The 17,721-nt window shown below is 42.4% G+C and overlaps 1 pseudogene; it reads left to right on the top strand.

Moving 5' to 3' along the window:
• LOC124035475 overlaps window positions 1-17,721 on the top strand; it is a 31,628-nt pseudogene that overhangs the window by 9,301 nt on the left and 4,606 nt on the right.

Genomic DNA, 17,721 nt, shown 5'->3' with positions numbered 1-17,721 from the left:
AATAGTCACCACTATCTGGCTCGTACCCAGTACCCTACTCTGGACTTTAGTCACTGTCACTAGCTGGCTATCAACCGGTTACTCTTCCACGCACTTTAGTAATGGAACACTGGGCACTTGAAGAAACTTTCAAATGTTCCTCATTGACTGACTTTCATGTCTTAAAGTAATGATGAACTGTCATTTCTCTTTGCTTATTTGAGCTGTTCTTGCCATAATATGGACTTGGTCTTTTACCAAATAGGGCTATCTTCTGTATTACCACCCCCCACAACACAACTGATTGGCTCAAACACATTAAGAAGGAAAGAAATTCCACAAGTTAACTTTTAACAAGGCTCACCTGTTAATTGAAATGCATTCCAGGTGACTACTTCATGAAGCTGGTTGAGAGAATGCCAAGTGTGTGCAAACTGTCACCAAGGCAAAGGGTGGCTATAGATTGTTTAACACTTTTTTTTGTTTAGTACATGATTAAATATGTGTTATTTCATAGTTTTGATGTCTTCACTATTATTCTACAATGTAGAAAATAGTAAAAAAGAAAGAAAACTCCTTGAGAAGCTGTGTCCAACCTTACTGTATATAAACTCAGGACTCCGACGTTGCTCGTCCTATTATTGATATAGTTCTTAATTCCATTCTTTTACTTTTAGATGTGTTTGTATTGTTAGATGTTACTGCACTGTTGGAGCTTGGAACACAAGCATTTCACTACACCCGCCATGACATCTGCTGAAGATGTGCATGTGACCAATAACATTTTATTTGAAATGTCCCGGTCAGGTCACGTGGTTAGGAAATACTCCAAGCTGATTATGATGCACATGCAGTACCAGCTTTAGTACTTTCTTTTGTCCACAAAAAAAGGGCACTTGTTCCTCTAATGGGTGCATATTTAAGGGACATTTAGTACTGAAGTGAATACAACCGGTTCACAGCATAATTAAGGGACATTTAGTACTGAAGTGAATACAACCGGTTCACAGCATATGTGGCAACTTTTCTGCTCTCACGGCCATTACAAGGTCATTTATAAGAGCACTGTCCTGCTCGTTCCTGTTCCTGATCCTGGGTGTTAGGGTTTTTTTGATGATGATGATGATGATGATGCACACTGCTGACTTAGCATAACAGTTTTGTCAGCATTTCAGGTCTGCCATTGGTTGATAATGATAGCGATATCACCTGCATGTTCTTAAAACTGATATTTTCATTGTTCCTCTCTCATCTCTTCTATCTGTCCATCCCAGGCTCCACCATCATTCTGAGGAGGAAGTTCTCAGCCTCTCAGTTCTGGGATGATTGCAGGAAGTACAACGTTACGGTGATCCAGTACATAGGAGAGGTGTTACGCTACCTCTGTAACACACCCAAGGTAAGCAACCTCAGCTGAAGCTTTATACAAGGTCACCTTCATTTTGTCATTCATTGTTATTACATAGTAGTTGCTATGGTTTCTAGAATCCTGTCCAGGGGGTGTATGACATAGTAATGACATAGTAGTTGTTATGGTCTCTAGCATCCTGTCCAGAGGGTTTATGACATAGTAGTTGCTATGGTTTCTAGCATCCTGTCCAGGGGTTTTATGACATAGTAGTTGCTATGGTTTTCGGATCCTGTCCAGGGGGTTTATGACATAGTAATGACATAGTAGTTGCAATGGTTTTCGCATCCTGTCCAGGGGGTTTATGACATAGTAATGACATAGTAGCTGCTATGGTTTTCGCATCCTGTCCAGGGGGTTTATGACATAGTAGTTGCTATGGTTTTCGCATCCTGTCCAGGGGGTTTATGACATAGTAATGACATAGTAGTTGCTATGGTTTTCGCATCCTGTCCAGGGGGTTTATGACATAGTAATGACATAGTAGTTGCTATGGTTTCTAGCATCCTTTCCAGGGGGTTTATGACATAGTAATGACATAGTAGTTGCTATGGGTTCTAGAATCCTTTCCAGGGGGTTTATGACATAGTAATTACATAGTAGTTGCTATGGTTTTCGCATCCTGTCCAGGGGGTTTATGACATAGTAATGACATAGTAGTTGCTATGGTTTTAGAATCCTTCCAGGGGTTTATGACATAGTAATGACATAGTAGTTGCTATGGTTTTCACATCCTGTCCAGGGGGTTTATGACATAGTAATGACATAGTAGTTGCTATGGTTTCTAGCATCGTGTCCAGGGGGTTTATGACATAGTAATGACATAGTAGTTGCTATGGTTTTCACATCCTGTCCAGGGGGTTTATGACATTGTTATTACATAGTAGTTGCTATGGTTTTCGCATCCTGTCCAGGGGGTTTATGACATAGTAATGACATAGTAGTTGCTATGGTTTCTAGCATCCTGTCCAGGGGGTTTATGACATCGTAGTTGCTATGGTTTCTAGCATCCTGTCCAGGGGGTTTATGACATCGTAGTTGCTATGGTTTCAGCATCCTGTCCAGGGGGTTTATGACATCGTAGTTGCTATGGTTTCTAGCATCCTGTCCAGGGGGTTTATGACATCGTAGTTGCTATGGTTTCTAGCATCGTGTCCAGGGGGTTTATGACATAGTAATGACATCGTAGTTGCTATGGTTTCTAGCATCCTGTCCAGGGGGTTTATGACATCGTAGTTGCTATGGTTTCGAGCATCCTGTCCAGGGGGTTTATGACATCGTAGTTGCTATGGTTTCTAGCATCCTGCTATGACATCGTAGTTGCTATGGTTTCTAGCATCCTGTCCAGGGGGTCCATGGTTTCTAGCATCCTGTCCAGGGGGTTTATGACATCGTAGTTGCTATGGTTTCGAGCATCCTGTCCAGGGGGTTTATGACATAGTAATGACATAGTAGTTGCTATGGTTTCTAGCATCGTGTCCAGGGGGTTTATGACATAGTAATGACATCGTAGTTGCTATGGTTTCTAGCATCCTGTCCAGGGGGTTTATGACATCGTAGTTGCTATGGTTTCTAGCATCCTGTCCAGGGGGTTTATGACATCGTAGTTGCTATGGTTTCTAGCATCCTGTCCAGGGGGTTTATGTTTCTAGCATCCTGTCCAGGGGGTTTACATCGTAGTTGCTATGGTTTCTAGCATCCAGGGGGTGACCAGTTGGGGTTTCCATGGGGTTGACATCGTAGTTGCTATGGTTTCTAGCATCCTGTCCATGGGGTTTATGACATCGTAGTTGCTATGGTTTCTAGCATCCTGTCCAGGGGGTTTATGACATCGTAGTTGCTATGGTTTCTAGCATCCTGTCCAGGGGGTTTATGACATCGTAGTTGCTATGGTTTCTAGTATCCTGTCCAGGGGGTTTATGACATCGTAGTTGCTATGGTTTCTAGCATCCTGTCCAGGGGGTTTATTTGTACAGCAAGCTGTCTCATGCCACATAAGCAGGAGGTATGGACTCTTTCTGGCTCAGAAAAGGCTTACCTCTGGTTTAGGGTAAATGACTGACCAGGCATGTTTTCAGCCATGTTTCAGACAAGGATTTGAACGTACTTGACATTATATTTTTGACCCAGGACTGTAGAGTACACACTAATAGTAACAACATGATGGTAGGCCACTGGGCAGCATGCAGGAATCATGCCGGGGCCATGAGGAACCCATGCCGGGGCCATGAGGAACCCATGCCGGGGCCATGCTGCAATCAATTCCCACATCACTGGTGTTTTCAATGTGGGGCCATGCTGGAATCAAACCCCACTAGTGTTACAGACTAGTGTTACAGACTAGTGTTACAGACTAGTGTTACAGACTAGTGTTACAGACTAGTGTTACAGACTGGTGTTACAGACTGGTGTTACAGACTAGTGTTACAGACTAGTGTTACAGACTGGTGTTACAGACTGGTGTTACAGACTAGTGTTACAGACTAGTGTTACAGACTAGTGTTACAGACTAGTGTTACAGACTAGTGTTACAGACTAGTGTTACAGACTAGTGTTACAGACTAGTGTTACAGACTAGTGTTACAGACTAGTGTTACAGACTGTTACAGACTAGTGTTACAGACTAGTGTTACAGACTAGTGTTACAGACTAGTGTTACAGACTAGTGTTACAGACTAGTGTTACAGACTGGCGTTACAGACTAGTGTTACAGACTAGTGTTACAGACTAGTGTTACAGACTGGCGTTGACAGAATAGTGTTACAGACTAGTGTTACAGAATAGTGTTACAGACTGGTTTACAGACTAGTGTTACAGACTAGTGTTACAGACTGGCGTTAACAGAATAGTGGAATCTAGATTGTTCAAGTCAAGTGATCTTCTTCCCAGTATTCAGACAGATGAAGTTAAGTTACATCCGAGGCAGAGTGTCACAGAGAGCTTTTTCTGCATGTTCAAATACTATTTGAAATGTTCAAATTCTTTGAACAGTGTTTTCTGACTGAGCCTTCCTGGAAAGGCTGATGGGCGGGGTTTGGACTTGTTGGACATGGTTCCATTGCATCAGGCATGTTCAATCAAGCACATCTAAACTATTCAAAAGATGCCAAATACTACTTGAAGCCAGGTGTGGTTTATGCCCAGGCTTTGTGGCGCGAACGGCTCCCTCTGTGTGTCCAATCAGACCGAGACCCTCTCAGCCACTTCTACATCTCTCCAGCGAGGTTGTTTTACAACCCGGCCACAGCTGTAGCGTCAGAAATAGAATCATTAAGATTCCCAGTGTCACCTTACTGTGATGTCACTGACTGACCTGAAATGTTCTGAAATGATATTTTCAATTGAGTTGGATTGAATCCAGACGATTGATGGAGTTGAAAAGGTCATTTATAGGTTGATATTATGATAGTAGATGTTTCTACCTCTTTTTGGAGGTAAAATATGCAGACAGTTCTGGACTAGGCTACATGCAGACAGTTCTGGACTAGGCTACATGCAGACAGTTTTAGACTAGGCTACATGCAGACAGTTCTGGACTAGGCTACATGCAGACAGTTCTGGACTAGGCTACATGCAGACAGTTCTGGACTAGGCTACATGCAGACAGTTCTGGACTAGGCTACATGCAGACAGTTTTGGACTAGGCTACATGCAGACAGTTCTGGACTAGGCTACATGCAGACAGTTCTGGACTAGGCTACATGCAGACAGTTCTGGACTAGGCTACATGCAGACAGTTCTGGACTAGGCTACAGTAGATGCAGACAGTTCTGGACTGGACTAGACAGTTCTGGACTAGGCTACATGCAGACAGTTCTGGACTAGGCTACATGCAGACAGTTCTGGACTAGGCTACAGTACATGCAGACAGTTCTGGACTAGGCTACAGTACATGCAGACAGTTCTGGACTAGGCTACAGTAGATGCAGACAGTTCTGGACTAGGCTACAGTAGATGCAGACAGTTCTGGACTAGGCTACATGCAGACAGTTCTGGACTAGGCTACATGCAGACAGTTCTGGACTAGGCTACATGCAGACAGTTCTGGACTAGGCTACATGCAGACAGTTCTGGACTAGGCTACATGCAGACAGTTCTGGACTAGGCTACATGCAGACAGTTCTGGACTAGGCTACATGCAGACAGTTTTGGACTAGGCTACATGCAGACAGTTCTGGACTAGGCTACATGCAGACAGTTTTGGACTAGGCTACATGCAGACAGTTCTGGACTAGGCTACATGCAGACAGTTTTAGACTAGGCTACATGCAGACAGTTCTGGACTAGGCTACATGCAGACAGTTCTGGACTAGGCTACATGCAGACAGTTTTGGACTAGGCTACATGCAGACAGTTCTGGACTAGGCTACATGCAGACAGTTCTGGACTAGGCTACAGTAGATGCAGACAGTTCTGGACTAGGCTACATGCAGACAGTTCTGGACTAGGCTACATGCAGACAGTTTTGGACTAGGCAGAATTCAGAGGAATTCATGTGGAGAGACTTTTATAAGACTCTTCTGACCAGCATCCCGTTGACCCTCCCAACTAGCCCAACCCCTAACCTTAACCCTAACCCAAACCCGTTGACCCTCCCAACTAGCCCAACCCCTAACCCTAACCCAAACCCGTTGACCCTCCCAACTAGCCCAACCCCTAACCTTAACCCTAACCCAAACCAGTTGACCCTCCCAACTAGCCCAACCCCTAACCTTAACCCTAACCCAAACCCATTGACCCTCCCAACTAGCCCAACCCCTAACCTTAACCCTAACCCAAACCCGTTGACCCTCCCAACTAGCCCAACCCCTAACCTTAACCCTAACCCAAACCCGTTGACCCTCCCAACTAGCCCAACCCCTAACCTTAACCCTAACCCAAACCCGTTGACCCTCCCAACTAGGCCAACCCCTAACCTTAACCCTAACCCAAACCCGTTGACCCTCCCAACTAGCCCAACCCCTAACCTTAACCCTAACCCAAACCCGTTGACCCTCCCAACTAGCCCAACCCCTAACCTTAACCCTAACCCAAACCCGTTGACCCTCCCAACTAGGCCAACCCCTAACCTTAACCCTAACCCAAACCCGTTGACCCTCCCAACTAGCCCAACCCCTAACCTTAACCCTAACCCAAACCCGTTGACCCTCCCAACTAGCCCAACCCCTAACCCAAACCCAAACCCGTTGACCCTCCCAACTAGCCCAACCCCTAACCTTAACCCTGAACTAATTGTAACCAATTCAGAAATTAAATATTGGTTTGCACGTCATCCACGTCTCCTTACTTTTTATGGCCGTCATATTTCAGGGCCCTCGAAGGCGTGGCCTGGAGAGCAATGTAAACATTCTGTGTTCCCACCATTGAAACTGAACCCCTCTCCACGTACAGACACACCATGTGACCCTCCCACAGCCTAGTGGTCTACAGCTACATATCAAATGGCAACCAATTCCCTCTATAGTTTCACCAGGGCAACAGTAGTGGACGACAGTATAAAGGGAATAGGTTGCCATTTAGGACACAACCTCGTGGTTCTGGTCTGGTGGTCCTCTCAGAATAGCTAGTGGCCTTTACTTAGGGACTCTACCATGTGTAATGACAGTCAGTGGTGGGCTGAGGGCTGAGGGCTGGCGCTTAGGCTGGGATATATCTGGGTCAGGGAAGGGGCTGAGGGCTGGCGCTTAGGCTGGGATATATCTGGGTCAGGGAAGGGGCTGAGGGCTGGCGCTTAGGCTGGGATATATCTGGGTCAGGGAAGGGGCTGAGGGCTGGGGCTTAGGCTGGGATATATCTGGGTCAGGGAAGGGGCTGAGGGCTGGGGCTTAGGCTGGGATATATCTGGGTCAGGGAAGGGGCTGAGGGCTGAGGGCTGGGGCTTAGGCTGGGATATATCTGGGTCAGGGAAGGAGCTGAGGGCTGGCGCTTAGGCTGGGATATATCTGGGTCAGGGAAGGGGCTGAGGGCTGGGGCTTAGGCTGGGATATATCTGGGTCAGGGAAGGGGCTGAGGGCTGGGGCTTAGGCTGGGATATATCTGGGTCAGGGAAGGGGCTGAGGGCTGGGGCTTAGGCTGGGATATATCTGGGTCAGGGAAGGGGCTGAGGGCTGGGCTTAGGCTGGGATATATCTGGGTCAGGGAAGGGGCTGAGGGCTGGGGCTTAGGCTGGGATATATCTGGGTCAGGGAAGGGGCTGAGGGCTGGGGCTTAGGCTGGGATATATCTGGGTCAGGGAAGGGGCTGAGGGCTGGGGCTTAGGCTGGGATATATCTGGGTCAGGGAAGGGGCTGAGGGCTGGGGCTTAGGCTGGGATATATCTGGGTCAGGGAAGGGGCTGAGGGCTGGGGCTTAGGCTGGGATATATCTGGGTCAGGGAAGGGGCTGAAGGCTGGGATATATCTGGGTCAGGGAAGGGGCTGAGGGCTGGGATATATCTGGGTCAGGGAAGGGGCTGAGGGCTGGGGCTTAGGCTGGGATATATCTGGGTCAGGGAAGGGGCTGAGGGCTGGGGCTTAGGCTGGGATATATCTGGGTCAGGGAAGGGGCTGAGGGCTGGGGCTGAGGGCTGGGATATATCTGGGTCAGGGAAGGGGCTGAGGGCTGGGGCTGAGGGCTGGGATATATCTGGGTCAGGGAAGGGGCTGAGGGCTGGCGCTTAGGCTGGGATATATCTGGGTCAGGGAAGGGGCTGAGGGCTGGGGCTTAGGCTGGGATATATCTGGGTCAGGGAAGGGGCTGAGGGCTGGGGCTTAGGCTGGGATATATCTGGGTCAGGGAAGGGGCTTAGGCTGGGATATATCTGGGTCAGGGAAGGGGCTTAGGCTGGGATATATCTGGGTCAGGGAAGGGGCTTAGGCTGGGATATATCTGGGTCAGGGAAGGGGCTTAGGCTGGGATATATCTGGGTCAGGGAAGGGGCTTAGGCTGGGATATATCTGGGTCAGGGAAGGGGCTTAGGCTGGGATATATCTGGGTCAGGGAAGGGGCTGAGGGCTGGGATATATCTGGGTCAGGGAAGGGGCTGAGGGCTGGGATATATCTGGGTCAGGGAAGGGGCTTAGGCTGGGATATATCTGGGTCAGGGAAGGGGCTTAGGCTGGGATATATCTGGGTCAGGGAAGGGGCTTAGGCTGGGATATATCTGGGTCAGGGAAGGGGCTTAGGCTGGGATATATCTGGGTCAGGGAAGGTTAGGGGCTTAGGCTGGGATATATCTGGGTCAGGGAAGGGGCTTAGGCTGGGATATATCTGGGTCAGGGAAGGGGCTGAGGGCTGGGATATATCTGGGTCAGGGAAGGGGCTGAGGGCTGGGATATATCTGGGTCAGGGAAGGGGCTGAAGGCTGGGATATATCTGGGTCAGGGAAGGGGATTGTAATCACGTATGGCGGGTCATATTTTCAAACCTTTTATTGGATAGTTCAAAATAATGTTAAGTAAGAATGTAATAGAACGTTAGGATAGAATGTAATAGAACGTTAGGATAGAATGTAATAGAACGTTAGGTTAGAATGTAATAGAACGTTAGGATAGAATGTAATAGAACGTTAGGATAGAATGTAATAGAATGTTAGGTTAGAATGTAATAGAATGTTAGGTTAGAATGTTAGGTTAGAATGTTATAGAACGTTAGGTTAGAATGTTAGGTTAGAATGTTATAGAACGTTAGGATAGAATGTAATAGAATGTTAGGTTAGAATGTTAGGTTAGAATGTAATAGACCGTTAGGTTAGAATGTTAGGTTAGAATGTTATAGAACGTTAGGTTAGAATGTTAGGTTAGAATGTTATAGAACGTTAGGATAGAATGTAATAGAACGTTAGGTTAGAATGTTAGGTTAGAATGTAATAGAACGTTAGGTTAGAATGTTAGGTTAGAATGTTATAGAACGTTAGGATAGAATGTAATAGAACGTTAGGTTAGAATGTTAGGTTAGAATGTAATAGAACGTTAGGTTAGAATGTTATAGAACGTTAGGATAGAATGTAATAGAACGTTAGGTTAGAATGTTAGGTTAGAATGTTATAGAATGTTAGGTTAGAATGTTAGGTTAGAAAGTTATAGAATGTTAGGTTAGAATGTAATAGAATGTTAGGTTAGAATGTTATAGAATGTTAGGTTAGAATGTAATAGAATATTAGGTTAGAATGTTATAGAACGTTAGGTTAGAATGTTAGGTTAGAATGTAATAGAACGTTAGGTTAGAATGTTATAGAACGTTAGGATAGAATGTATAGAACGTTATGACTGTTAGAATGTTAGGTTAGAATGTAATAGAACGTTAGGTTAGAATGTAATAGAATGTTAGGTTAGAATGTTAGGTTAGAATGTAATAGACCGTTAGGTTAGAATGTTAGGTTAGAATGTTATAGAACGTTAGGTTAGAATGTTAGGTTAGAATGTTATAGAACGTTAGGATAGAATGTAATAGAACGTTAGGTTAGAATGTTAGGTTAGAATGTAATAGAACGTTAGGTTAGAATGTTATAGAACGTTAGGATAGAATGTAATAGAACGTTAGGTTAGAATGTTAGGTTAGAATGTAATAGAACGTTAGGTTAGAATGTTATAGAACGTTAGGATAGAATGTAATAGAACGTTAGGTTAGAATGTAATAGAATGTTAGCTTAGAATGTTATATGACTGTACAGACTCCTGTCTCTATGACTGTACAGACTCCTGTCTCTATGACTGAACAGACTCCTGTCTCTATGACTGTACAGACTCCTGTCTCTAATGGTAATACACTATATGACTGAACAGACTCCTGTCTCTATGACTGTACAGAATGTTATAGCACGTTAGGATAGAATGTAATAGAACGTTAGGTTAGAATGTTAGGTTAGAATGTAATAGAACGTTAGGTTAGATTGTTATAGAACGTTAGGATAGAATGTAATAGAACGTTAGGTTAGAATGTAATAGAATGTTAGCTTAGAATGTTAGGTTAGAATGTAATAGAACGTTAGGTTAGAATGTTAGGTTAGAATGTTATAGAACGTTAGGTTAGAATGTTAGGTTAGAATGTTATAGAACGTTAGGATAGAATGTAATAGAACGTTAGGTTAGAATGTTAGGTTAGAATGTTATAGAATGTTAGGTTAGAATGTAATAGAATGTTAGGTTAGAATGTTAGGTTAGAATGTTATAGAATGTTACGTTAGAATGTAATAGAATGTTAGGTTAGAATGTTATAGAATGTTAGGTTAGAATGTTAGGTTAGAATGTAATAGAACATTAGGTTAGAATGTAATAGAATGTTAGGTTAGAATGTAATAGAACATTAGGTTAGAATGTAATAGAATGTTAGCTTAGAATGTTATAGAACATTAGGTTAGAATGTTAGGTTAGAATGTTATAGAATGTTAGGTTAGAATGTAATAGAATGTTAGGTTAGAATGTTAGGTTAGAAAGTTATAGAATGTTAGGTTAGAATGTAATAGAATGTTAGGTTAGAATGTTATAGAATGTTAGGTTAGAATGTAATAGAACGTTAGGTTAGAATGTAATAGAATGTTAGGTTAGAATGTTATAGAACCTAATATAATGTTAACTTACGATGTTAGTTTTCTTTTCACTCTATGACTGTACAGACTCCTGTCTCTATGACTGTACAGACTCCTGTCTCTAATGGTAATACACTATATGACTGTACAGACTCCTGTCTCTATGACTGTACAGACTCCTGTCTCTATGACTGTACAGACTCCTGTCTCTAATGGTAATACACTATATGACTGAACAGACTCCTGTCTCTATGACTGTACAGACTCCTGTCTCTATGACTGAACAGACTCCTGTCTCTAATGGTAATACACTATATGACTGAACAGACTCCTGTCTCTATGACTGTACAGACTCCTGTCTCTAATGGTAATACACTATATGACTTTACAGACTCCTGTCTCTATGACTGAACAGACTCCTGTCTCTAATGGTAATACACTATATGACTGTACAGACTCCTGTCTCTATGACTGAACAGACTCCTGTCTCTATGACTGTACAGACTCCTGTCTCTAATGGTAATACACTATATGACTGTACAGACTCCTGTCTCTAATGGTAATACACTATATGACTGTACAGACTCCTGTCTCTAATGGTAATACACTATATGACTTTACAGACTCCTGTCTCTATGACTGAACAGACTCCTGTCTCTATGACTGAACAGACTCCTGTCTCTATGACTGTACAGACTCCTGTCTCTAATGGTAATACACTATATGACTGTACAGACTCCTGTCTCTATGACTGAACAGACTCCTGTCTCTATGACTGTACAGACTCCTGTCTCTAATGGTAATACACTATATGACTGTACAGACTCCTGTCTCTAATGGTAATACACTATATGACTGTACAGACTCCTGTCTCTATGACTGAACAGACTCCTGTCTCTATGACTGTACAGACTCCTGTCTCTATGACTGTCTCTAATGGTAATACACTATATGACTGTACAGACTCCTGTCTCTATGACTGTCTCTAATGGTAATACACTATATGACTGTACAGACTCCTGTCTCTATGACTGTACAGACTCCTGTCTCTATGACTGTCTCTAATGGTAATACACTATATGACTGTACAGACTCCTGTCTCTATGACTGTACAGACTCCTGTCTCTATGACTGTCTCTATTGGTAATACACTATATGACTGTACAGACTCCTGTCTCTATGACTGTACAGACTCCTGTCTCTATGACTGTACAGACTCCTGTCTCTATGACTGTCTCTAATGGTAATACACTATATGACTGTACAGACTCCTGTCTCTATGACTGTCTCTAATGGTAATACACTATATGACTGTACAGACTCCTGTCTCTATGACTGAACAGACTCCTGTCTCTATGACTGTACAGACTCCTGTCTCTAATGGTAATACACTATATGACTTTACAGACTCCTGTCTCTATGACTGAACAGACTCCTGTCTCTATGACTGAACAGACTCCTAATCTCTATGACTGTACAGACTCCTGTCTCTATGATCAGTACTACACTATATGACTGAACAGACTCCTGTCTCTATGACTGTCTCTAATGGTAATACACTATATGACTGTACAGACTCCTGTCTCTAATGGTAATACACTATATGACTGAACAGACTCCTGTCTCTATGACTGTACAGACTCCTGTCTCTAATGGTATTAAACTATATGACTCTACAGACTCCTGTCTCTATGACTGTACAGACTCCTGTCTCTATGAACGAACTGACTCCTGTCTCTATGACTGTACAGACTCCTGTCTCTTTGACTGTCTCTAATGGTAATACACTATATGACTGTACAGACTCCTGTCTCTATGACTGAACAGACTCCTGTCTCTATGAACGAACTGACTCCTGTCTCTATGACTGTACAGACTCCTGTCTCTTTGACTGTCTCTAATGGTAATACACTATATGACTGTACAGACTCCTGTCTCTATGACTGAACAGACTCCTGTCTCTATGACTGAACAGACTCCTGTCTCTATGACTGTCTTTAATGGTAATACACTATATGACTGTACAGACTCCTGTCTCTATGACTGTGCAGACTCCTGTCTCTATGACTGTGCAGACTCCTGTCTCTAATGGTAATACACTATATGACTGTTCAAATGAGAATTTGAATTAGAAAATCATTATTGTTCACCAAATGTGTGCATTCGTCTTTGACTTCACAATAACACGATTGACATACAACCAAAATAAAAACGTTGAAAAGATGAATGTTTGTGTTTTCTCCCAACGTTCCAGAGAGACAACGACAGAGAGCACAAAGTCAGGCTGGCCATTGGTAACGGTGTGAGAGCAGAGATATGGAAGGAATTCCTCAACCGCTTTGGGAGCATCTACGTGAGGGAGTTTTATGCTTCAACGGAGGGCAATGTGGGATTGATCAACTACACCGGGAAGATAGGAGCTATCGGACGAGTCAACTACCTGCACCGGGTAAGGACTGACTCTGGAACAGCCCTGTCTCCTGGGCCCGGATTCATAATGTCTCACTACCTACACCAGGTAAGGACTGACTCCTGAACAGCCCTGTCTCCTGGGCCCGATTCATAATGTCTCACTATTCACTCCTAATGTCTCATGTTCTATGTCTCCTACACCAGGTAAGGACTGACTCCTGAACAGCCCTGTCTCCTGGGCCCGGATTCATAATGTCTCACTACCTACACCGGGTAAGGACTGACTCCTGAACAGCCCTGTCTCCTGAACAGCCCTGTCTCCTGGGCCCGGATTCATGTCTCACTACCTACACCGGGTAAGGACTGACTCCTGAACAGCCCTGTCTCCTGGGCCCGGATTCATAATGTCCCCCCCCCTGTTCATGAAACCTTATTCATTATGATCTAAAAGGCAAATCTGGATCCCTAGATCAGTACTCCTACTCTGAGACACTTTATGACTAAGGGGCCTGAAGATCTGACTCCTAAAGAACCATGGTTGGGGACAATTCCATTTAATTTCAGTTACTGAATTGAAATGGAATTGACTCCAACTCTACTGAGATATCATGCTTTCCTCTACATGTAAATGCCATTTGAATAATTTAGAAGACGTTCTTATCCAGACTCACAGTTAGTACATTTATCTTAACATAGCTAGATACTTATATTTGTATTAAATTGGTAAAGCTTGTACTTCTTACATTGGACATTTTACCAGGGTTGGGATCCGAACATCAACTGAAATGCTGTGTTTTTATCACAGTGATGTCTCTCCTGTCTCTGTTATAGAATCTGTTTCACTATGTTCTGATCATGATGTCTCTCCTGTCTCTCTTATAGAATCTGTTTCACTATGTTCTGATCATGATGTCTCTGTTATAGAATCTGTTTCACTATGTTCTGATCATGATGTCTCTCCTGTCTCTTATAGAATCTGTTTCACTATGTTCTGATCATGATGTCTCTCCTGTCTCTTATAGAATCTGTTTCACTATGTTCTGATCATGATGTCTCTCCTGTCTCTCTTATAGAATCTGTTTCACTATGTTCTGATCATGATGTCTCTCCTGTCTCTGTTATAGAATCTGTTTCACTATGTTCTGATCATGATGTCTCTCCTGTCTCTTATAGAATCTGTTTCACTATGTTCTGATCATGATGTCTCTGTTATAGAATCTGTTTCACTATGTTCTGATCATGATGTCTCTGTTATAGAATCTGTTTCACTATGTTCTGATCATGATGTCTCTCCTGTCTCTCTTATAGAATCTGTTTCACTATGTTCTGATCATGATGTCTCTGTTATAGAATCTGTTTCACTATGTTCTGATCATGATGTCTCTCCTGTCTCTTATAGAATCTGTTTCACTATGTTCTGATCATGATGTCTCTCCTGTCTCTCTTATAGAATCTGTTTCACTATGTTCTGATCATGATGTCTCTCCTGTCTCTGTTATAGAATCTGTTTCACTATGTTCTGATCATGATGTCTCTCCTGTCTCTTATAGAATCTGTTTCACTATGTTCTGATCATGATGTCTCTGTTATAGAATCTGTTTCACTATGTTCTGATCATGATGTCTCTGTTATAGAATCTGTTTCACTATGTTCTGATCATGATGTCTCTCCTGTCTCTTATAGAAGCTGTTTCCTTATACTCTGATTAAATACGACACAGAGAGAGATGTTCCAATCAGATGACTCTACCGGACTGTTGTAGAAGCTCTAAAGGTGAGATGCTCTTTCATAGGTGTGTTAGTATATGTTCTGATCGCCTTTATTTAACCAGGGAGGTTACTGATGGACACATTCTGGTGTACAATAATGAATCTGAAAATCACACACATCTCAATGGACATTATGCTATTCATGTTTGGGTGTTCGTTATAGAATCTGTTTCCTAAGGTTCTGACAGGACTGTTCTGTTATACATTACTATGTGATCATGTCTGTTATGTGTGTGTGTGTGTGTGTCTGTTTCACTATGTTCTGATCATGATGTGTCTGTGTCTGTGTGTATGTGTGTGTGTGTCACTATGTTCTGATCATGATGTGTGTGTGTGTGTGTATAGAATCTGTTTCACTATGTTCTTCTGAAGATAGAAACAGGACTGTTGGTCTTATGAATCTGATCATGTTCTGATCATGACATCTCTCCTTTTGTTGGATACGTTTAACAGCCAGCAGACAGAGAAGAAGAGACTGAGAGACGTGTTTCAGAAAGGAGATCTTTACTTTAACAGTGGATGACCTGCTGAAGATAGCCAGGACTGTTTATTTACTTTCAGGATCATGATGTCTGAGATACATTCAGGTACGTATTCTGACCTACAGTATGGCATTATATTTAGTTGAGTTCAATTGACCCCTACAGGTGGAAGGGAGAGAATATATTATATTATATTTAGTTGAGTTGAATTGACCCCAAGAGGTGGAAGGGAGAGAATATATTATGTTTATATTTAGTTGAGTTCAATTGACCTCTACAGGTGGAAGGGAGAGAATATATTATATTATATTTAGTTGAGTTGAATTGACCCCAAGAGGTGGAAGGGAGAGAATATATTATATTATATTTAGTTGAGTTGAATTGACCCCAAGAGGTGGAAGGGAGAGAATATATTATATTTAGTTGAGTTGAATTGACCCCAAGAGGTGGAAGGGAGAGAATATATTATATTTTATTTAGTTGAGTTGAATTGACCCCTACAGGTGGAAGGGAGAGACCATATTATATTATATTTAGTTGAGTTGAATTGACCCCTACAGGTGGAAGGGAGAGACCATATTATATTATATTTAGTTGAGTTGAATTGACCCCAAGAGGTGGAAGGGAGAGAATATATTATATTTAGTTGAGTTGAATTGACCCCAAGAGGTGGAAGGGAGAGAATATATTATATTATATTTAGTTGAGTTGAATTGACCCCTACAGGTGGAAGGGAGAGAATATATTATATTTTATTTAGTTGAGTTATATTGACCCCTACAGGTGGAAGGGAGAGAACATATTATATTATATTTAGTTGAGTTATATTGACCCCTACAGGTGGAAGGGAGAGAACATATTATATTATATTTAGTTGAGTTATATTGACCCCTACAGGTGGAAGGGAGAGAACATATTATATTTTATTTAGTTGAGTTATATTGACCCCTACAGGTGGAAGGGAGAGAATATATTATATTATATTTAGTTGAGTTATATTGACCCCTACAGGTGGAAGGGAGAGAATATATTATATTATATTTAGTTGAGTTATATTGACCCCTACAGGTGGAAGGGAGAGAATGTGGCCACAACTGAAGTAGCTGACATCCTCACCCTGATAGACTTTGTCCAAGAGGCAAATGTCTACGGCGTTCAAGTACCAGGTAAATCTAACCCTAACCCTAACCTTAATCCAAGTACCAGGTAAATCTAACCTAAACCTTAATCAAGTACCAGGTAAATCTAACCCTAACCTTAATCCAAGTAGCAGGTAAATCTAACCCTAACCTTAATCCAAGTACCAGGTAAATCTAACCCTAACCCTAACCTTAATCCAAGTACCAGGTAAATCTAACCCAAACCTTAATCAAGTACCAGTTAAATCTGACCCTAACCTTAATCCAAGTGGACCAGGTAAATCTAACCCTAATTATAATCCAAGTTGAGGTAAATCTAACCTAACCTTAATCCAAGTGGACCAGGTAAATCTAACCCTAATTAATCCAAGTACCAGTCTTGTAAATCTAACCCTAACCTTAATCCAAGTACCAGGTAAATCTAACCCTAACCTTAATTTAGTACCAGGTAAATCTAACCTTAATCCAAGTACCAGGTAAATCTAATTAACCTTAATCCAAGTACCAGGTAAATCTAACCCTAACCTTAATCCAAGTACCAGGTAAATCTAACCCTAACCTTAATCCAAGTTGCAGGGAACCCTGACCCTAACCTTAATCCAAGTACCAGGTAAATCTAACCCTAATTTAATCCAAGTACCAGGTAAATCTAACCTAACCTTAATCCAAGTACCAGGTAAATCTAATTATAACCTTAATCCAAGTCCCAGGTAAATCTAACCTAACCTTAATCCAAGTGGCAGGGAACCCTGACCCTATTATATTAATCCAAGTTGAGGTAAATCTAACCTAACCTTAATCCAAGTACCAGGTAAATCTAACCCTAATTTAATCCAAGTACCAGGTAAATCTAACCCTAACCTAATCCAAGTACCAGGTAAATCTAACCCTAACCTTAATCCAAGTACCAGGTAAATCTAACCCTAACCTTAATGAAAGAACTGTTGGTCATATTATATGTGTGTTAGTTAGTCTGTTTCACTACAGTAAATCTAACCTAACCTTAATCCAAGTACCAGGTAAATCT

This window comes from Oncorhynchus gorbuscha, linkage group LG05, assembly GCF_021184085.1.
Source record: "Oncorhynchus gorbuscha isolate QuinsamMale2020 ecotype Even-year linkage group LG05, OgorEven_v1.0, whole genome shotgun sequence".
Taxonomy (NCBI): Eukaryota; Metazoa; Chordata; class Actinopteri; order Salmoniformes; family Salmonidae; genus Oncorhynchus; species Oncorhynchus gorbuscha.
The sequence above is the reverse complement of the archived record's forward strand: the minus strand, read 5'-3'. Positions and strand labels throughout refer to the sequence as shown.